Raw genomic sequence first — 19,750 nt, 5'->3', positions numbered from 1 at the left:
GCTCAGAGCCTGGAGCCTGTTTCCGATTCTGTGTCTCCCTCTCTCTCTGCCCCTCCCCCGTTCATGCTCTGTCTCTCTCTGTCCCAAAAATAAATAAACGTTGAAAAAAAAAAAAAAAACTATGAGCCAGTGGCGACACTGCTACTTTCTGGAAGCCGTGACCACGTTCTAGATCCGTGTGCCGGTTCAGCCCCCGGGTGGGAGCCCGCAAATGTGGGCAAGTCCCTCCTCGTGGCTCGTCACCTCACTGCTGCCTGGCGTTTGTCCTTCCTTCCAGGATTTTCACAACAAGTTGTGTAAAAACCCCTACAAAATGGGGACGTCCTTGCAAAGGAGTTTGTATATCTAACAGTTGATAACACACAGCTAGCATTCTGGATCAACCACACCTCAGAGAGGTGCTGAATTCCAAAGCAGCTCACAGCGCTGTTTCCCCCGCCCTGGAGGACCGGGAGAGTGATGGTGTGGAGTCCAGGATTTCGTGCGTCAGTTAGATGCTCTGGCCTCACCCCCATCCTCAGAAGGGGCCGACGAGCCCAATGCTGTACTCACGGCCGCCGCACAGACGAGGAAGGCCACGCTTTGAGAGGTGAGGATTGCACCCCAAAACAGCGAGCGGAACTCACACCTGGGTCTCCCAGGCTTCTTCCCTGAGCTGAACCTCCTCACCAGATGCAGATTCAAGGCAAATACCGTGATTGTATTTTTCCCTCAGTTCGCTAAATGCCTTCAGGCTCAGCTTTATGCACATTGGGATACTTGTGCTCTGTTTAAAGTTATGAAAATACTTGTGGACATTTAAAATTCTCCTACAAATTAGGCACACATAGTTAGTCTTTTGCAATGTACCCAGTGCATTTTATGGTTGGAAACTAAGTGTCTCGGACAGATTTTTCATCATATGAAAATGATCGTGAGCCTACTTACGATTACGTTGAAACAGATGTTTGAAGGTACTATATTATAATCTGAGGGCAAGATGTGCTATATAATGACCTTGAAGGCAATATGCTCGGGGAAATAAGTCTGACAGGGAGACAAACACTGTACAATCTCACTTACATGTGGCATCCAGAACCAAACAAACCAAAGCCTAGGAAAAGAGATCAGACTTGTGGTCACCAGAGGTGGGGGTGGGGGAGGGGTGGAGGGTGCGTGTGGAGAAGGGCGTCAACAGGTGCCAACTTCCAGATATGAGAGAAGTGAGTCCTGGGAATGTCCCGTGCAGCGAGGCGACTACGGTGGATGCGGCTGTGGGGTGCACAGGGCAGCTGCAGAGAGAGTGGATCTGAGAGCTCCCGTCACAAGGAAAAACCTCTTGTTTGTACCACACGAGACAATAAACTTACTGCGGCGATCGCTTCACAATGTACACAAGTCGAATCAATATATCGTCCACCTTAAATTCATCTGGTGCGGTGTATCAATTACATCTCAATAAAGCTGAAAAGAAAAAAGTTATTGGAAGCTTGAAATACACATAAGTGTCGAATGAGGATCGACTACAATAAAAAGAGACAAAAACGCGAACTAGAATGTTAAAGATACATCTACAGAGGACAAGCTCCCTCAAAAGGGGTGCAGAAATGCCACGGAAACGGGGAAGCGGTAAGGGCCGCTTACACTTACATACGGTTTTTTCTGCTCTTCCACGAAAAGGGTTTGTTCTTAGCCACAGAAAATGTGCTTGCTTTTACAAACGCCACCTGGCATTTTTAATTATTAATCTGCCATCTGCTTTGGGAGACAGAGAACCAACCACTACCGTGATTTAACGAGCATGCCACTGATACTAAAGCAAAGAAACAATTTTAAACATCAGAAATTTAAAACGCTCCTTTTAAGTCCATCACAAATGCTGCACACACAAATAGTTATTTACTGATCTTGTTCTGCTTGGATAAAACAAAACCAGAGACTACACTGTCGTTGGAACTTCAGGTTTCATCATAAAGTAAGGAAGCAGCGTAGGTGGACAAAAGCTAAGAATCTTTCGGGGTCTTTCTATGTAGAAGAACGCATTGATATAGCTAGCACCCAAGTAATTTCTATCCTTTACAACTAAAAATTAGAAGTAGTTAGATCATCTCTTCCTATAGAGCTTAACAGACTTTCACCCATGTTTTATTTTAAGCCAAGTGCACTCCAGGGTGAGTATTAAATCATTCATTCATTGATGTATCCATAAAAAGATGAACTCACCACAGCAAGCAGGTACCTGGCCAGACGCTGAACCTCTGCTGGGGAAGAAATGTGATTTCTGCCCTCCTAGAACCAGGCGTGGAGTCAGGTAAGCGGAGGGATGGGGAGATGGGGGGAGAGTTTTCCAGGCACAGAGAACACTGTGCTCAAAAGAGCACCGTGTTACCTACATGTAATCAGATAGTTTATATGTTGCCTACGTGTAACTAGAAATCAAAAGGAAAAATTTTGTCCACAAGTGACTCCATATCCTCTGACCCTATTTTTATGTTCTCAGTCCAGCGTTGTCCTGGCAAATGTCTGTCAACCAGCCTTTGAGGAAAACAGGCGTATGAACAAATGAGCTTCTTTCCGTCACGTAGGTGGTCCCAACACAGGGAATCACAATCCACCGATGTGATGCTGACTGGCTCACAAAATCATGAACATGTAACAACTGGATTTTGCAAAGCAGAACAATGTTCTAGCACGTTGTTATTGTTTTCGGCTTCAATGAGTTCTGATTATGTGTGATAAATTTCCTGTATCTAAACTTTAAGAGCATATGTTTTGACATATTGATATGCTCAAGAAGCCATTACCACACACAGACAATATCCCCAGGATGTCTGTCGCCACAGAAATTTTCTCCTGCCTTTTTGTGAGTCCTTCCTCCTTGCCCCCCAAGCCACCCCTGCACTTGAAGCAGACCTTGATCTTCTGTCTGTCACTATTGATTAATTTGCACTTTCTAGAGTTTACATAGACTCATACATTACATATAGATTTCTTCACTTGGAATGACTATATTGAGACTTACCCATCTGTTGCATGGACCACTGGCTCATTTGTTGTTATGGATGAATAGTGTCCGTTGACTGGATATGCCACATTGTAGTTAACCACTTACTTATTGACGCACATTGGGTTGTTTCCGGTTTCGGGCTACCACCTAGAAATAATAGGAACATTCTTGTACAGGCTGAATGGAAACATGTTTTTATTTCTCGGGAGTAAATGCCTGGGCATGGAATGGTCAGATCTTAGGAGAGGCGTGTGCTTACCATTTGAACAAAGGGACAGACTGTTTTCAAAAGCAGCTGTGTTACTTTCCCTTCCCAACACTGGTGTATGAAATTTCTAGTTCAGTTTTCCCACGTCCTTGCTAATACTGGGTAAGAGCAATCTTTTTAATTTTAAACATTCTTGCAGGTATGTAGTAGAATCTCACTGGGATTTTAATTTTCATTGACTTGGTGACTGGTATACTAAGCATCATATATTCTTCAATGAAGTGCCTGCTCAAATCTTGTAAAAGATTTCTCTCCCTCTCAAATAAGGATCTTGCTGTATTCTGGATATAAGCTCTTCATCCGATATAGGATTTGCAAATGTTTCTTACCAGTCTGAGGCTTATCTGTTCATTCTTTTAACATTTTTTTTTGAAAAGCAGTACTACTTAATTTTGATAATGTCCAATTATCAATGCTTTCTTTTTGGATTATGCTTCTGATGTGGTAGAAAATAAGCCTTTGCCTTAAGTACGGTCACAAAGATATTTTCCTGTGTTTTCTTGCACAATTTTTAGAGTTTTAGGTTTTACATTTAGATCAGTCATTTATTTTGCATGAATCTCTGCATATGGTGCAAGATATGGATCTAAGGTTTAATTTATTTATTTTGTTTTTGTATGTAGATATTCAATTTTTCCAGAATCATTTGTTGGAAAAACTATCCTTTCTATACGGAATCTTCTTTACAACCTTGTCATAAATCAGTTGTTCATACACGTACGGATCTATTTCATAACTCTCAACTCTGTTCTATTGAGCTTTCTATTTTTTCAACAAAAATTGAAACTGTTCTGTCAATACAATCTGTCTTGATTGGTTTTATAATGAGACTTTAAATCAGGTAGTATTAGTCTTCTAACCTTGTTCTACTGTTTCAAAACGATTTTGTCTATTTTAGTTCTTTGCATTTCCATATGGGTATTTCATAATCAGCCTGTTGATTTCTACAAAAATATATGCCCATATATTGATTGAAAATGTACTGAATTTATAGGTCAGTTTGGGGATCATTATCGTCTTAAAAATATCCAGTCTTCTGATGGATGTACATGGTATATCTCTTCATTTACTTAGGACATCTTCAATCACTCTCACTGTTTTATAGTTGTAAGTGGACAGACATTGCATTAATTTTGCATGATCTCTGAGTATTTCATATTTTTGTTATTGTAGATGGTATCTTAAATTTCTGGTCATTCATTACTAAATGTGTAAGTACAATTGTTTTTTGTATATTGACTTTATCTTCTGCAACCTCACTAAACTCATTATTCCTAGAAATTTGTTGTAGTTTCTATTGGATTTTTTACATAGATGATCATGGTGTCTGTAAATAAAGGGACAGTTTTACTTCTACTTTTCCACCCTCAAAACTCTTTTTCTTGCTTTGTTGCACTGGCTAGCACTTCTAGTACATGGTGAATAGGAACAATAAGAGAAAACATCCATGTCTTGTTCTGCATCTTAGGAGAAAACATTCAGTTTTTATCATTAAGTATGTTGTTAGCTACAGGATTTTTACAGATGGCTTTTATCAGGTTGAAGAAGTTCCCTTGTGTTCTTATTTCCCTCTTGTATTTTTATTTTCTTTTGTTTGATAGACTTCTTTTAACATTTTGTATGTTGCAGGTCCACTGGTGATCAATTCTTTCCAATTTGTTTATCTGAAAAAGTATTTGTTGTCTTTTGTTTTTGAAAGATATTTTTGCTGGGTATAGAATTCTAAGCTGATAATTTTCATTTCAGTACATTAAACATGGGGCTTCGTTTTCTGCTCATTTATATTGATTATCTCTTACAAGAAATCTACTGTCATTGTCAGTTTTGTTCTTCTAAATGTAATGTGTTGTTTTTTTTCTGGTTGTATTTACCCTTTTCTCTTTATACTGATTTAGACAATTTGACTGTTATGGACCTTGGTACGGTCTTCATTTTACTTAGGAGTGGGGTTCATTGGGCTTCATCAATATGTTGTTTCATAGAGCTCTGTACATTTGGGAACTTTTGGCATCATTTATTGTCCCCCCCCCTGCTTTTGGGGACTCCAATTACAAGTATATAAGTCTGCTTGAGGTTGCCTTATAACTCACCAATGCTTTGTTTATTTTAAAAAATCCTTTGCTTGCTCTGTGGTTTGTTTGGTTTTTTTCTTTAATAAAAAGTGGCTCTTGTTATGTCTTCAAGTTCATGGATCTCTTTTTCTTTGATGTATAATCAGAACACATGCATTTTCCAACTCACACATTATGGTTTTTATCTCTGAAGTTCTATTTGCATGTGTTTTGTATCTTCAGTGTATCTACTTAACTTTGGGGATACATGGAATACAGTTATAAAAGCTCATTTATAAATGAGTTATAAATGAGAAGAGAGGGAAATGGGGACCTGTTGTTAAATGGGCATAGAGTTTCAGTTTTGTAAGATGAAAAGATCATAAAAGATAAATCCGTCTTTTGTGGAGATGAATGTTGGTGATGGTTACACAGCATTGTGAATGTATTTAACATCACTGAAGTAAATCAGATGGCAAATTTTATATTAAGTATATTTTAGTACAATAGAAAACTGGAAAAAAATGGCAAGATAAAGTCTTGCCCAGACCAACAAAAATTGAGGGAGTTTGTCCCCCAAGACCTGCCTTCAGGATATGCTAGAGGGACGTCTGTAGTGTGCAATGGAAGAACACTGGGGCAGCACTGAGGCAAGTGAAGAATGAACCTTGTGGGCAGAATAAAGATGGGGCATGAACAGAATGCTGTGGTACTCCCAAGCAGCACATAAATCACTTTTAACCCTAGTATGAAGTTAAAACACAAAAATTCATTAAAATAACTGTATAGGGGCACCTGGGGGGCTAATTTGGTTAAGTGTCTGACTCCTGATTTCAGCTCAGGTCATGAACTCCTTGTCTGTGTTTCCAAACCCCACATTGGGCTCTGCACAGACAGTGCAAAGTCTGCTTGGGACTCTCTCTCTCCCTGTCTCTCTGCCCCCCTCCAAAAATAAATAAATAAACTTAGAAAAAATAAAAAAAAATAATAAATAGCTGTATAAAAATAATAAATTTCTTTAAAAAAATTTTTAATGTTTATTTAATTTTGAGACCAAGAGAGAGACAGAGCGCGAGCAGGGGAGGGGCAGACAGAGAGGGAGACACAGAATCTGGAGCAGGATCCAGGCTCTGAGCTGTCAGCACAGAACCCGACGTGGGGTTTGAACTCACAAACTGTGAGATTGTGACCTGAGAGCCAAAGTCAGATGCTTAATTGACTGAGCCACCCAGGTGCCCCAGTAGATTTCCTCATTTGGCCAAAGACACGTATATTCGTAGAATAAATATGGAGAAACAAATGCTGAAATCCGAGTAAAGTTGTAGCATTTTTATACAACGCTTGTTGGTTCTTGGATAGCCCAAATGTTACTTTGTTTTGCACAATTTTCCTTTGGCTTTGGACCACTGGCTTCATTTTTGAATTGACAATTTCAATGAAAAATGTGCATCACTCCTAAGTTCTTAAAGCTGTGCCAGGTGCTTTATCCAATAAATTAGTAGACTCTCAAATGAAACATTTTAAAGTTTATTTATGTATTTTGAGAGAGAGAAAGAGCACATGCACAAGCGGGGAGGGGCAGAGAGAAAGGGAGAGAGAGAATCCCGAGCAGGCTCTGCACTGTCAGCACAGGGCCCGACACGGGCCTCGATCTCATGAACCATGAGATCATGACCTGAGCTGAGATCAAGAGTCGGACACTTAACCCACTGAGCCACCAGGTGCCCCAAGAGAAAAATGAAAGGAAAACATCTCATGTGGCTTTTCTCAGTGCTCTTCTGAATCAACATAACAAAATACTTTATTAAACTTTTCAATTACAGAAAATATCTGATATTTTTTCCCAGTTTTCAATAGCTTCAAAATCAAAAGAATGAAATGAATACGATAAGAAGCACTTTCAGGATTAAAGATTTAGACCAACAGTGTTTGCTTTTATGACCTTCGTGATGTCAGCTGTGCAGACCGGTCTGTCCCTGATGTGGGTGGGCCCCCTCCGGTCAGTGGAAGGCGTATACAGAACAAAAAGGCAGAGCCCCCTGGAAAAAGAGGACACTCCGTTTGCCTGTGGGAACTGGGACATTGGCTTTCGAACTCTAACGAAAACATTGACTCTTTCTGGGTCTTAAGCCTGCTGGCCTTCAGATGGCAATGACATCGGTCCTCCCCGTCCTCTGGCTGCGTAGTCAGGCTGGACCTAAACTACTGGCCGTCCCCCACCGGTTTCCGGCTGGATGCCTGCACATCCTGGGTCTCCAGCCTTGTTGTCACGTGAGCCAGCTCCCTCTGGCAAATCCTGTAGGTTGTGGTTCTGTTCTATTGGTTCTGTTTCCCCGGAAAGCCCCGGCTGATACGTCAGGTTTGCCAAGTGCTCTTGAAAACGATCCAAAATTGACTAGAAAATAAAGTTTGTGAGCCCTTCTCATGAGGTTATGCAGATTAGGACGTCTTGCAAAATGAGGCCTTATCACCGACTTGCAATGACATTGAAAAGAAAGAAGAAACTTCTGGACTCTTTCCTGTGATTGCACTTTGCAAGGTTAAGCTTGCTCAATACTGGGAGTCACGTTTGTATCTGTCCTGCTAGCTGGGGTGTTTTATAATCACTGGAATTCTTCTGCCCTTTTTGACTAAATAAAAATTCCATAATAACATGGTGCACACATACGCACGCCGAGTGAGTGGTGAGTGAGCGCAAAGCCGCTGGCCCGAGCGTCTCCCCTTTGTCTCTGTGCTCAGATTCCTGCCTAATCACAAAAATATTGTGCAAATGTCAGTCACATGAATCTGTTTGTGAAACCCCGTTTCCATGTGCGTGTTCTCCCAGGACAGCGCGCGGGGTGATTCAGCACCAACCTGATTCCCTCCCAGAAGACACCGGGTGACACGATGTGGGGCAAAGCCCTCCTGAAGGTTAGCAAGTGTGGGCAAAGGCTGCAGAGACGCCCCCGACACTAATGCAGGTGCGCCGGCCTGGCCGCGTCTGCAGCAGTCGGGACCCTCTGGGGCCCCGGTTGTTCCGGAAGGTCGAGTGTAAGAGCGAGGCCGTCTCCAGGGTGTGAGGCAAATGACAGCACTAGTCATCCGTATCATGTTCGACAGCACAAACGTACGTAACAAAAATCTCCACGGAAAGAAACTGAGCATACACTCTGCTCTCACCGGCCTCCTGAGCACGGCAGCTGTTCCGCAGTCTGTGGAACACGCGCCGCCTGTAAGTGGATTTGGAGCCAGCTTCTGTTGGGGGTGACGTCTGCGGCTACCTTGCAGAGGCCTCGTCACCGGGTGTCTGGGCGTCCGTGAGAGGTGAGTGCCGATGTCACCTGTCACCCAGTGTCTGGGCGTCTGCGTGAAGTGAGCACCGATGTCACCCGTCACCCGGTATCTGTGTGTCTGTGTGAGGCGAGCGCCCAAGTCACCTGTGGGGCTGGGGACGCAGCCTCTGACTTCTCCAGGGAGGGGTCACCAATTTCCTTCCTGCTTCAGTCATAGGAGATGCCCCTTTCTCTCTCTAATCCCAACTCCAATAACCTTCTGGGATTGGGAGCTGCCCAAAGCCTGGTCCCGAGGCCACCCTGATCTGGCCTGTCACTGGGTGACAGGGGGCAAAGGCCAGCAGCCTCTACCATGCCGTGGCTCGTCCCTGGGGTTTGCCCTGCTGCAAACCCAGAACCCCATTTACAAGATCGCCGGGTTTTCTTTTGAACGTTGTTTCCTCGTTGAACCCAAACAAGGCCATCTGTGGTCCCTCTGGCTTCCCAGGAGCCTCACACCCTGCCTGGTTCCGCTCACTCCATTCCCACGGGACACAGCAGCAAGCCGGGCCGGGGACACCCCAGCAAGCCGGTCAAGGGACACCCCGGCGAGCCGGGCGACACAGCAGGGCAGGAGGGCCAAGGTTTGGGTTGGTCAGCGCTGCTGCCTGGTGCCCCCAACAAGCTACTGTAAGTTCTCGACCCTTAGTTTCCATAAAATTTGGCTGATAACGTCCACCGCAGGGTCTTATTGTGAGAGCCGAGATGGGCGTCTAGGCGGCAAGGGGGGGGGGTTGGCACACAGTAGGCACTTAATAAATGGTGCCTTTCGCCGCCAGTGCAGAGTGTGGGGGCGACTTCCACCTCTGGTTTCCACCAGTGATGCTCCAGCGGCTGGTTGTTCGGAACTGGATCTGTCCTCCCCTCCACCCGGGCCAGGCACGCCGCTCCGCTGGTGCTCTGTCTTCTGAACACGCCGCTGGTTCCCTCCCCTGCTCCCCCTGCACACGGGGCCCCGGAGCCCCGTCTGTCTGTGTGTAACCGGCCCACTGTGATTTGCAGCCTGAGAAAGCGACGTGGACGGAGGGTTTCTGCCAACACCAGCATGAGCGCCGCTCCAGACGGTCCCCGCTCCCGGTGGCGGCAGCCGCGCTTGCAGACTCCCTGACGCGTCCCCAGGCTCAGCTAAGGAGTTCGGTGAGAAGTCGGCCCTTGGACGCCCCCGCCCCTCTTGAGGCCGAGCCTCACGACTACAGTGAATACACTCAGTTTCCAGTGTGGTGGCTTCCAGCATGTGGTGTTTATTACTTTTATACCGATTGACTTAGCAAGTGGGCAAAGATGTTAATTAATGAGTTTCTGCTGGGCAATCAGACATTCTCCTCCGATAGCACATGTCAAGGATAAATTGGATTCCGGATGAAACATGTACGTGACTCTCCATCCTCCCCAGCTAGCCGTGTCCCACACACACAGCTGAGAGCAGGGCATCCTCACGGACACTTGTTCATTCAACTAATCTGGCCAGCGTTCACCCCGAGCACTTCCTCCAGGTTGGGCCACAGCGGTGGTGAGGCAGACGAGCCCTCACTTTCTGGGGCCTTCTGTTCTAGTGCAGAGCAGAGTGTGGTGAGAGGAGAGGCACACCATGGAGCAACAGGAAGTAGGGGAGGTGGTGAAATGCCATGCAGGGCGGTGGAGGCCAGTGCTGAGTAGCAGGGATGGGGGAGGGTCTTGGGTGGGCAGGGATGGAGGGAGGAAGGTCTTGGGTTGGACAGAATGGGTATGGGAGAGGGGGTCTTAGGTTCATCTGGGATGGGTGGGAGGGTCTTGGGTTGGCTGGGACAGGCCAGGGGAGGGTCTTGGGTTGGCTGGGATTGGTGTGGAGGGCCTTGGGTTGGACAGGACGGGTGGGAGGGTCTTGGGTTGGCTGGGATGGAGCGGGGAGGGTCTTGGGATGGAGCTGGGAGGGTCTTGGGTTGGACAGAATGGGTATGGGAGAGGGGGTCTTAGGTTCATCTGGGATGGGTGGGAGGGTCTTGGGTTGGCTGGGATTGGTGTGGAGGGTCTTGGGTTGGACAGGACGGGTGGGAGGGTCTTGGGTTGGCTGGGATGGAGCGGGGAGGGTCTTGGGATGGAGCGGGGAGGGTCTTGGGTTGGACAGAATGGGTATGGGAGAGCGGGTCTTAGGTCCATCTGGGATGGGTGGGAGGATCTTGGGTTGGCTGGGACGGGCCGGGGGAGGGTCTTGGGTTGGCTGGGATTGGTGTGGAGGGTCTTGGGTTGGCTGGGATGGGCCAGGGGAGGGTCTTGGGTTGGCTGGGATTGGTGTGGAGGGTCTTGGGTTGGCTGGGATGGGCCAGGGGAGGGTCTTGGGTTGGCTGGGATTGGTGTGGAGGGTCTTGGGTTGGACAGGATGGGTAGGAGGGTCTTGGGTTGGCTGGGATGGAGCAGGGAGGGTCTTGGGTTGGCTGGGAGGGAGCGGGGAGGGTCTTGGGTTGGAGGGAATGGGTCGGGGGGGGGGGTCTTGGGTTGACTGTTCCTGGAGGAGACTTTGGACCTGAGACCTGAATAACTATTAGTAGAAAGAACCAACCATCTGAGCAGCTGACAGGAAAAGTTTTCAGGCAGAAGGAACAGTGTTTGAGACATAGAAAGGTGATGGGGCCAGGGGAGGAAGCCTGAAGGAGGCAGGAAGTGGGCAGGGTTGACCACAGAAGACCTTGGGAGTGGGTTTATTCTCTGGACGATGGTGGCCACTGGGGCTGTAGCAGGGCACAGCCGGTGTCATTCACGCAGTGTCCCTCTGGGCCCCCCGGGGAGAGGGCAGAAGGGCCCAACGACGGGAAACCCCAGCAGCAGCAGGCAGCTTACACGTCCTCAACGTCTGCCAAGCGGTCCGCTGCAGGGGCTCTTGGTCTCCCCACGAGAAGGCATTTTCCTTTCCCTGCTCGCCTGGAGTCTTCTCCGTGCAGAAGGATTAGTGGGACTCCTGGGGTGCAGCTGCCCGCCTCGTGCCTGCTGTCCCCGGGGAGCGTCCTGTCGCGGCAGGTGGAAGGCGCAGTTGGCGGCTGGGGCCGGGGTTCAGCAGTGGGCCCGGCGGGGGACGGCGTGGGGCTGCCTCACAGCCCGGCACCCGGGGCGGAGCAGGAGCCTCCCCGGAGAGAGAAGCATCTGGAAGACGGGCGTCTTCGCCTGAGAAGCTACGTCCCCACTGATGCCTGCTCATCTGCGAAAGGCGGGCGGACGGCCCTCTTGTCCGTGGGGGCGGGGAAGGTGAGCGTATCAGGGCCCCTTTGGTGGATGTGGGGTTCGTGCGGGGCGCGTTTGGACAGAGGTGGGTGGCGGGGCCTGGAGCCATGTGGGCGGCGGCCGGCGAGGGTGAGGTTGAGGCCCCTGCCCGAGGCGAGGGCGCAGAGGCCGGGAGGGGGCCAAAGGGCGTCAGTGCCCGGAGCTGAGCACCGGCATCCCGACCTCGAGCAGCGTCCTCCCGCGTTCCCCGGGCGCCCCGCGGCCGGCTCAAGGGGTTCGTGGTCCCCGGGCCACCTACGCAGCTGGAGAGCGAGCAGCCCCCGGCGAGGGGTTCTGTTCTTTTCACAGCACCTCAGATGTTCCCGAAGCCAGATGCGCCCCGAGGGTGCAGGGGGCTTGCCGCTCCTGTGTCCACACCCGGACGGCCGGGCTCCAGCGGCCTGGCCTCGCCCCTCTGCTCCCGCCCCCTGCCCGAGTCCCGTCCCTGCTTCCTCGGCGGCCCGAGGTGTGTGGGGACCCCTGACAGGTTGCTGACGCCCTGGGCTCGCTGCGTCACCGGAAGGGCAGAGGGGAGCCCTCGAGGCCGGGGCTTCTCCACCTGTGCTGTGCGCCCAGGCCGCCCGCGCCGGCTCCGAAGCCGCTTCTGACTCGTGCTCTGGTACGCGCCCATCTCACAGAGGAGAAAGCCGAGGCCCGGAAGCGGACTTAGCGTCACAGAGCGGGCGTGGGGCTGCCCCCGGGCTTTCTGCCCGTCCCGTCTCATTTTATCACCTCTTCCAGGGAAAGGGGTCTCCCCACAGCCTCTCTGCCGCCTGCCTGCCCGGCGGCCCCGCGCATCTGACCCCCAGTCCCGCCTCTGGCATTTTTGTGTGAGGGCTCGGGACACGCCAAGAATTTAAATAGCCCGTGACCTCATCCTGCCGGGCCTCCAGCCGCATGAGCTTTTTTTTCAGGAATTTTCTCCTCCTGCTACCAGCCCTGGGCACACTCACAGAGGAGTCATACTCCGCTGCGCCTCCCCCTTCCCGGAAGCCTGGCGCCCAGAGCGGGGGCAGGAGCAGCCTCTGCTCACTCCGACCCAGGCAGGGATGAGGGGAAAACACATGTGTGACGCTGTGGGATCGCACGAGCCAGCGGCACCCGGCCCCCGCCTGTCGCGCAGCCCCGGCTGGCCCGTCACGGAGCCCGGGGCTGGCCCCCGTGCCCTCCGCGCCCTCCCCTGCCCCCCGCGCACCCAGCAAGGGAGGGCCAGTTGGCTCTCCCCCGCCAGCCCGCGCCCCTGACCCCCAGCTTCGCGCAGGGACTCTAGACCCTCTGCGGGTTGGCCTGGAGCCCTGCGGGCACCGGCCTGGGCTGCCCCTTCCTCCGAGGAAAGGACCCCAGAGGCCATTTTATTCATTTGTGAATCCATTCGTTCACCCTTTCACCCAAAGATATTTATTCATCATCTGATATGCACCGGACCCCGTCCTCAGGTGCTGGGCCAACAGCCATGGGCCTGCCAGACCCGCCTGCCTTTTCGTCTAGTCCCGCCCGCCGCCCACCACGTGGACACCCCCAACCCCACCAGCCCTGTGAACCGCCTCCCCCACTGCATGGCCCACCCCCCAACCCCGCCCAGCGTGTGGCTCCCCTCCCCCACTGCATGGACCACCGTCTTCCAACCCCACTCGCCGCCTGGAACCCCCCCACTGTATAGACCACTTTCCCCTCAACACCACCTGCTTCGTGTCCCCCAACACTGCATGGACCACCCTCTTCCAACCCCACTCGCCACGTGCCCCCCACCTGCTGTGTAAACGACAGCCCCCCATCACCAGCACCCCCCCCCTGCCCGTGGTGCCCATCGGTCAGTGGACCTTCCAGTACCCCTCCTGAGCGGAGAGTGGCTCAGCAGGCAGCTGTCAGCAGTGAACAGGAACCCTAACTCTGCTTCCCTTGGGCATAAATCCTAAATTTGTCCTGAACTCACAAACTCTGTTTCCCCATGCTTCTCCAGACGGCTCTCCACCCTGCGGTCCTTGTCCCCCAGCACCAGGGTCACCTCTGTCCTAAAAAACATTCCTGGACCTGAGCCAGTGCCCAGGGGCCATGAGCACGACCCGAGCCGGGACACAGGTGCCCACCCCCACCCCCTTCCACCGAGGACGCCAGGATGAGGTGGAGTCTGAGCCCCAGGGGAGTGTTCGTTTTATTCTCCATAAGGAGCCGCCTGGACCCCCATTTGCCCCCTCCCCGTGACTTCCAGTCTGCAGACTCAGAGCAGCTCCCACGTCGGGACCGTTCGTCAGCCCAGGGGCAGCAGCTCAGAAAACCCACTCCTCGCCAATCTCCATGCTGGTGACTCTGGCCTGGGGCCCGACTGCAGAACCAGCCCCCCGCTGGGCTCCAGTGCTGAGAGCACCCCTGTCTCTCCTCTCCTGTCCCCCTGCTCCGTGCGACTGTCCTCCGTCACGAGACCATTCCCGGCGGTCCTGAGGCACACCCTCCCGGTTCGGACCTGGGAGCGCCTCGTCCGCTCTGCCGCGACCACAAGGAAGGCTGGAGCAGCCGGCCAGGGACCACCTGTGGGATGCGGCCGGGGTCACGCACTGGGGGGTCACCGCGGCAGGGCAGTTGTGGGCCCGTGCGCTGCTCCTGAGCGGCCGGGCTCTGCGCCCCTCCGGGCGCAGCCCGCCCTCTGTCGGGTGTCCCTCTCTGGTCTGTGAACCCCCTGAGGGGCAGCCAGCCCTGTCACCCCTCACGTGTGTCCTCCCATCGTCGCCAGCGCCCATCCCACAGTGGAGCCCGGTCACCGGCTCTTTACCAGGTGATGCTGCTTTTCTGCCCTACGATGGGGCCTTTCCTCCTACCCCTTCCTGTGCTCCCCGGCCTGGCGACCGGCCTGGCAATTCTCATCCAGGTGCTCAGGCCTCACCTGCTCCTCACGGGTTCCATCTATGTCATCTGTGTCCAGGTCATGCCCTGTCCCCGGGGCCGGCCCCCGTTGTCCTGCCTCCCTTCGCCTCCCCTGAGTCTCCTGCTTCGTACCAAGTTGGGTGGTCTAGAAACTCTGGCCTGGCCCCACGCAGTGTCCACAGACAACTCTGAAGATCGGAGGAGACCCATTTTTTAGTCTGTTGGGATCTTTTGCTCTGTCACGTGATGCATTCACCGTCCGGGCTCGGCCAGCATGGAGTCTGCTCGCTGTCCCCTCTGCGTGTGCCTCAGACACTGACGGCAGTGGTTACAGGCCAGGCCTGGGGGAGACCCTTGCACAGTCCCTGTCGTGCTGTTCTCAGATCAGCCCCCACGCTGTGCCCTCAGCACCCAACACCAGTCTGCTCCCCCGAGGAGCTCGCGTTAGGAACATAGACCCCAAGATGCATCTGTCAGAGGAGTGTCTGCTGCACAGGGGGTCCACGGGACCACACTGACACTTGGAAAATGATGCCTGTGATAACAGAAGTTTCTGGACCGTGGCAGGGAATCTGCGGTAGGGTCCTAGGGTTGCCCTATTGAAACACGATATGCGGGGGAGCTTAAAAATGACCAAAATGTGTCGTCTGGCACTCCGGAGGCCCAACGTCTGCGATCCGGGCGGGGCAGGGCTGCGACCCTCTGGAGGACACTTCCTGCCTCCTCCCACTTCTGTGACTGTATCGCTTCCACCTCTGCCCTTGCACTTGGGTGTTTCTTTCCTGTGTCCCAATGTCCCGCCTCTTATAAGGACACTGGTCATTGGCCTTAGGACCCGCTCTGCTCCCACGGGGTCTCCTCTTTATCCAACAAGTTTGCTCTCACAGGTTCCTCGTGGACACGATTCAGCCGTGTGCGGCCCACTGTGGTTCTTCCTCTCTGTCTCCCTGAGATGCACACTTTCCCCCAAGACTTGACGGGCACACCGAGAATTCCTGGACTGCCCTGCCATGCCACCAACTTAGCTTTGTGGTTTCATCTACACACTTCACATCATTACTTACGGTTTATTTCTCCTGACCAGCTACGAAGGCGGTCTCGCTGGGTTCTTTGCCCTCTTCTCCCCCAAATGCTAACCAGGGCAGGATTTTGTGTTTAAAGCACCAGTCAGGGAGGCGCCTGGGTGGCTCAGTCGGTTGAGCATCCGACTTCAGTTCAGGTCATGATCTCACAGTCCGTGAGTTTGAGCCCCGCGTCGGGCTCTGTGCTGACGGCTCGGAGCCTGGAGCCTGCTTTGGATTCTGTGTCTCCCTCTCTCTCTGCCCCTCCCCTACTCATGCTCTGTCTCTCTCTGTCTCAAAAATAAATTAAAAAAAAAAAAAAAAGCACCAGTCAGGGAATGTATGTTAGAGGAGCAAATAGATGAAGAAATGCATTCAAAGCATCTTTTGATGACACGGCAGAGTGAGGTATAAACCTGCACTTTCTGGCCACCGATGAGACCAATCAGGATGCAAAGTAAGGTGAACTTGGAAACAGATGAGTATCCACCAAAGGTCCCTTTTCCCTCGCAGGGCAAGTCCATGTTTGCTTGTTGAGGAATTGTTTTCCAAAGCGGCTGCACCCTTTCACGTTCCCGGCAGCACTGTAGGGATTCTTGATCTCTCCACTCCCTTGCTCTCGTCTCTTTTTTGTTATAACCATCCTATCGAGGGTGAAGGGATGGGCTACGTGGGTGACGGGCATCAAGGAGGGAACTCTTAGGGACCGGCACCGGGTGTTGTATGTAAGAGGTGAGTCACTGGGCTCTACTCCTGACTGTACGTTAACCGACTCGAATGCGAATTTTAAAAAAGCACAAAGGGGCAGGCTATGAGGATATGAAAAGGCATCTCTCCGGAGAAGGCATATGAAGAAGGCCAGCATACACATGAAGGAATGCACACTATTATTTTTTTTTAAATTTTTTAAATGTTTATTTATTTTTGAGATAGAGAGAGACAGAGCATGAATGGGGGAGGGGCAGAGAGAGAGGGAGACACAGAATCGGAAGCAGGCTCCAGGCTCCGAGCATCAGCCCAGAGCCCGACGCGGGGCTCAAACTCATGAACCGTGAGATCGAGACCTGAGCTGAAGTCGGACGCTCAACCGACTGAGCCACCCAGGCGGCCCAGAAATGCACACTATTATTAATTGCTGGGAAACGCCAACCAAACCACGGAAGATTCTTGGAGGGAAACTGGGATACACATCCTTGGTTGGAATCAGGTAGCACTGACAGAGTCCACATACGCTTTATCCGAATGATGACTTTACGACCGACTGGCTGGCCGAAGGAAGATATGCTGCCTTAAGACACACCCATTCTTTGCACACCAGAAATTAGTACTCTCTGCTGGGTGATATGTACAGAGTTGTGTTTGGTCAAAGGCTTTCAGACGCCAACACGGTGAGCAAGAGTCACCACCCATCGCGTCGCTGCCCTAGCCTCTACCGGCCCCATCCCTGGGCGCCGAGGGACCGACCCACAGCCTGGTGTGCTGCCTGCTGGCCCTCTACGGCCCCAACCCCACTTTCTGGAACTCAGGAGGGACCCAGGTGAAGTGAAGGCCGGGTCTCTCGTGATGCTACCCTGCTAATATGTATCCCCTGGCTTGGCGTGAACTCCACGCACGCTCTCTCACATGCTTTAGGAACCACTGGGCATGGCGGCTGCTGTGCACGTAATGTCCAGGGAACACGGGTGCCCTCTGTCCAGGAGCAGCCTGTGCATCTGACCAAATTCTCTGCTGTCCACTGTCCACCCTGGCCTCAGGTGCCGTCTCATTTTCCCCCTCTGTCTACTTCTTCGCTCTGTCTACCTCCTCCTCCCTCTGTCTACTTCCTCCTCCCTCTGACTGCCTCCTCCTCCCTCTGTCCACCTCTTCCCTCTGTCCACCTCCTGCTCCCTCTGACTGCTTCCTCCTCCCTCTGTTCACCTCTTCCTTCTGTCCACCTCCTCCTCCCTCTGTCCACCTCCTCCCTCTGTCCACCTCTTCCTCCATCAGACTGTTTCCTCCTCCCTCTGTCCGCCTCCTCCTCCCTCTGACTGCTTCCTCCTCCCTCTGTCCACCTCTTCTCTCTGTCCACCTCCTCCTCCCTCTGTCCACCTCCTCCTCCCTCTGACTGCCTCCTCCTCCCTCTGTCCACCTCCTCCCTCTGTCTACCTTCTCCTCCTTCTGTCCACCTCCTCCTCCCTCTGACTGCTTCCTCCTCCCTCTGTCCACCTCTTCTCTCTGTCCACCTCCTCCTCCCTCTGTCCACCTCCTCCTCCCTCTGACTGCTTCCTCCTCCCTCTGTCCACCTCCTCCCTCTGTCTACCTTCTCCTCCTTCTGTCCACCTCTTCCTCCCTCTGTCTATCTCCTCCTCCCTCTGTCCACCTCCTCCTCCCTCTGACTGCTTCCTCCTCCCTCTGTCCACCTCCTCCCTGTCTACCTCCTCCTCCTTCTGTCCACCTCCTCCTTCTGTCCACCTCCTCCCTCTGTCTACCTCCTCCCTCTGTCTACCTCCTCCTTCCTCTGTCCACCTCCTCCCTCTGTCCACCTCTTCCTCCATCAGACTGTTTCCTCCTCCCTCTGTCCACCTCCTCCTCCCTCTGACTGCTTCCTCCTCCCTCTGTCCACCTCTTCTCTCTGTCCACCTCCTCCTCCCTCTGTCCACCTCCTCCTCCCTCTGACTGCTTCCTCCTCCCTCTGTCCACCTCCTCCCTCTGTCTACCTCCTCCCTCTGTCTACCTCCTCCTTCCTCTGTCCACCTCCTCCCTCTGTCCACCTCTTCCTCCATCAGACTGTTTCCTCCTCCCTCTGTCCACCTCCTCCTCCCTCTGACTGCTTCCTCCTCCCTCTGTCCACCTCTTCTCTCTGTCCACCTCCTCCTCCCTCTGTCCACCTCCTCCTCCCTCTGACTGCTTCCTCCTCCCTCTGTCCACCTCCTCCCTCTGTCTACCTCCTCCTCCTTCTGTCCACCTCCTCCTCCCTCTGTCTATCTCCTCCTCCCTCTGTCCACCTCCTCCTCCCTCTGACTGCTTCCTCCTCCCTCTGTCCACCTCTTCTCTCTGTCCACCTCCTCCTCCCTTTGTCCACCTCCTCCTCCCTCTGACTGCTTCCTCCTCCCTCTGTCCACCTCCTCCCTGTCTACCTCCTCCTCCTTCTGTCCACCTCCTCCTCCCTCTGTCTATCTCCTCCTCCCTCTGTCCACCTCCTCCTCCCTCTGACTGCCTCCTCCTCCCTCTGTCTACCTCCTCCTCCTTCTGTCCACCTCCTCCTTCTGTCCACCTCCTCCCTCTGTCTACCTCCTCCCTCTGTCCACCTCCTCCCTCTGTCTACCTCCTTGGTCTGTCTACCTCCTCCTCCCTCTGTCCACCTCCTCCCTCTGTCCACCTCCTCCTCCCTCTGTCCACCTCCTCCCTCTGTCCGCCTCCTCCTCCCTCTGTCCACCTCCTCCCTCTGTCCACCTCCTCCTCCCTCTGTCCACCTCCTCCCTCTGTCTACCTCCTTGTTCTCTCCACCTCCTCCTCCTTCTGTCCACCTCCTCCCTCTGTCCACCTCCTCCCTCTGTCCACCTCCTCCTCCCTCTGTCCACCTCCTCCCTCTGTCTACCTCCTCCCTCTGTCTACCTCCTCTTCCCTCTGTCCACCTCCTCCTTCTGTCCACCTCCTCCTCCCTCTGTCTACCTCGTCCCTCTGTCTACCTCCTCCTTCCTCTGTCCACCTCCCTCTGTCTACCTCCTTGCTTTGTCTACCTCCTCCCTCTGTCCACCTCCTCCTCCCTCTGACTGCCTCCTCCTCCCTCTGTCTACCTCCTCCCTCTGTCTACCTCCTCCTCCCTCTGTCCACCTCCTCCCTCTGTCCACCTCCTCCCTCTGTCTACCTCCTTGCTCTCTCCACCTCCTCCTCCCTCTGTCTACCTCCTCCCTCTGTCTACCTCCTCTTCCCTCTGTCCACCTCCTCCCTCTGTCCACCTCCTCCTTCCTCTGTCCACCTCCTCCCTCTGTCTACCTCCT

The 19,750-nt window shown here is 52.5% G+C and overlaps 1 long non-coding RNA gene across 1 annotated transcript; it reads left to right on the top strand.

Annotated features, from left to right (window-relative positions):
* The first annotated feature begins 8,169 nt into the window (after positions 1–8,169).
* LOC147581383 (uncharacterized) lies at positions 8,170–9,837 on the top strand. Its single transcript, XR_015250899.1, has 2 exons — positions 8,170–8,611; positions 9,622–9,837. It is a non-coding gene; the product is annotated as an uncharacterized LOC147581383 (long non-coding RNA).
* The last annotated feature ends 9,913 nt before the right edge of the window (positions 9,838–19,750 follow it).

Source organism: Puma concolor, chromosome B2 (genome assembly GCF_028749965.1).
Source record: "Puma concolor isolate L17-30 chromosome B2, mPumCon1.1.hap2, whole genome shotgun sequence".
NCBI classification, from domain to species: domain Eukaryota; kingdom Metazoa; phylum Chordata; class Mammalia; order Carnivora; family Felidae; genus Puma; species Puma concolor.
Note: the sequence above shows the minus strand (reverse complement) of the source record. Positions and strands in the feature narration are given on the sequence as shown.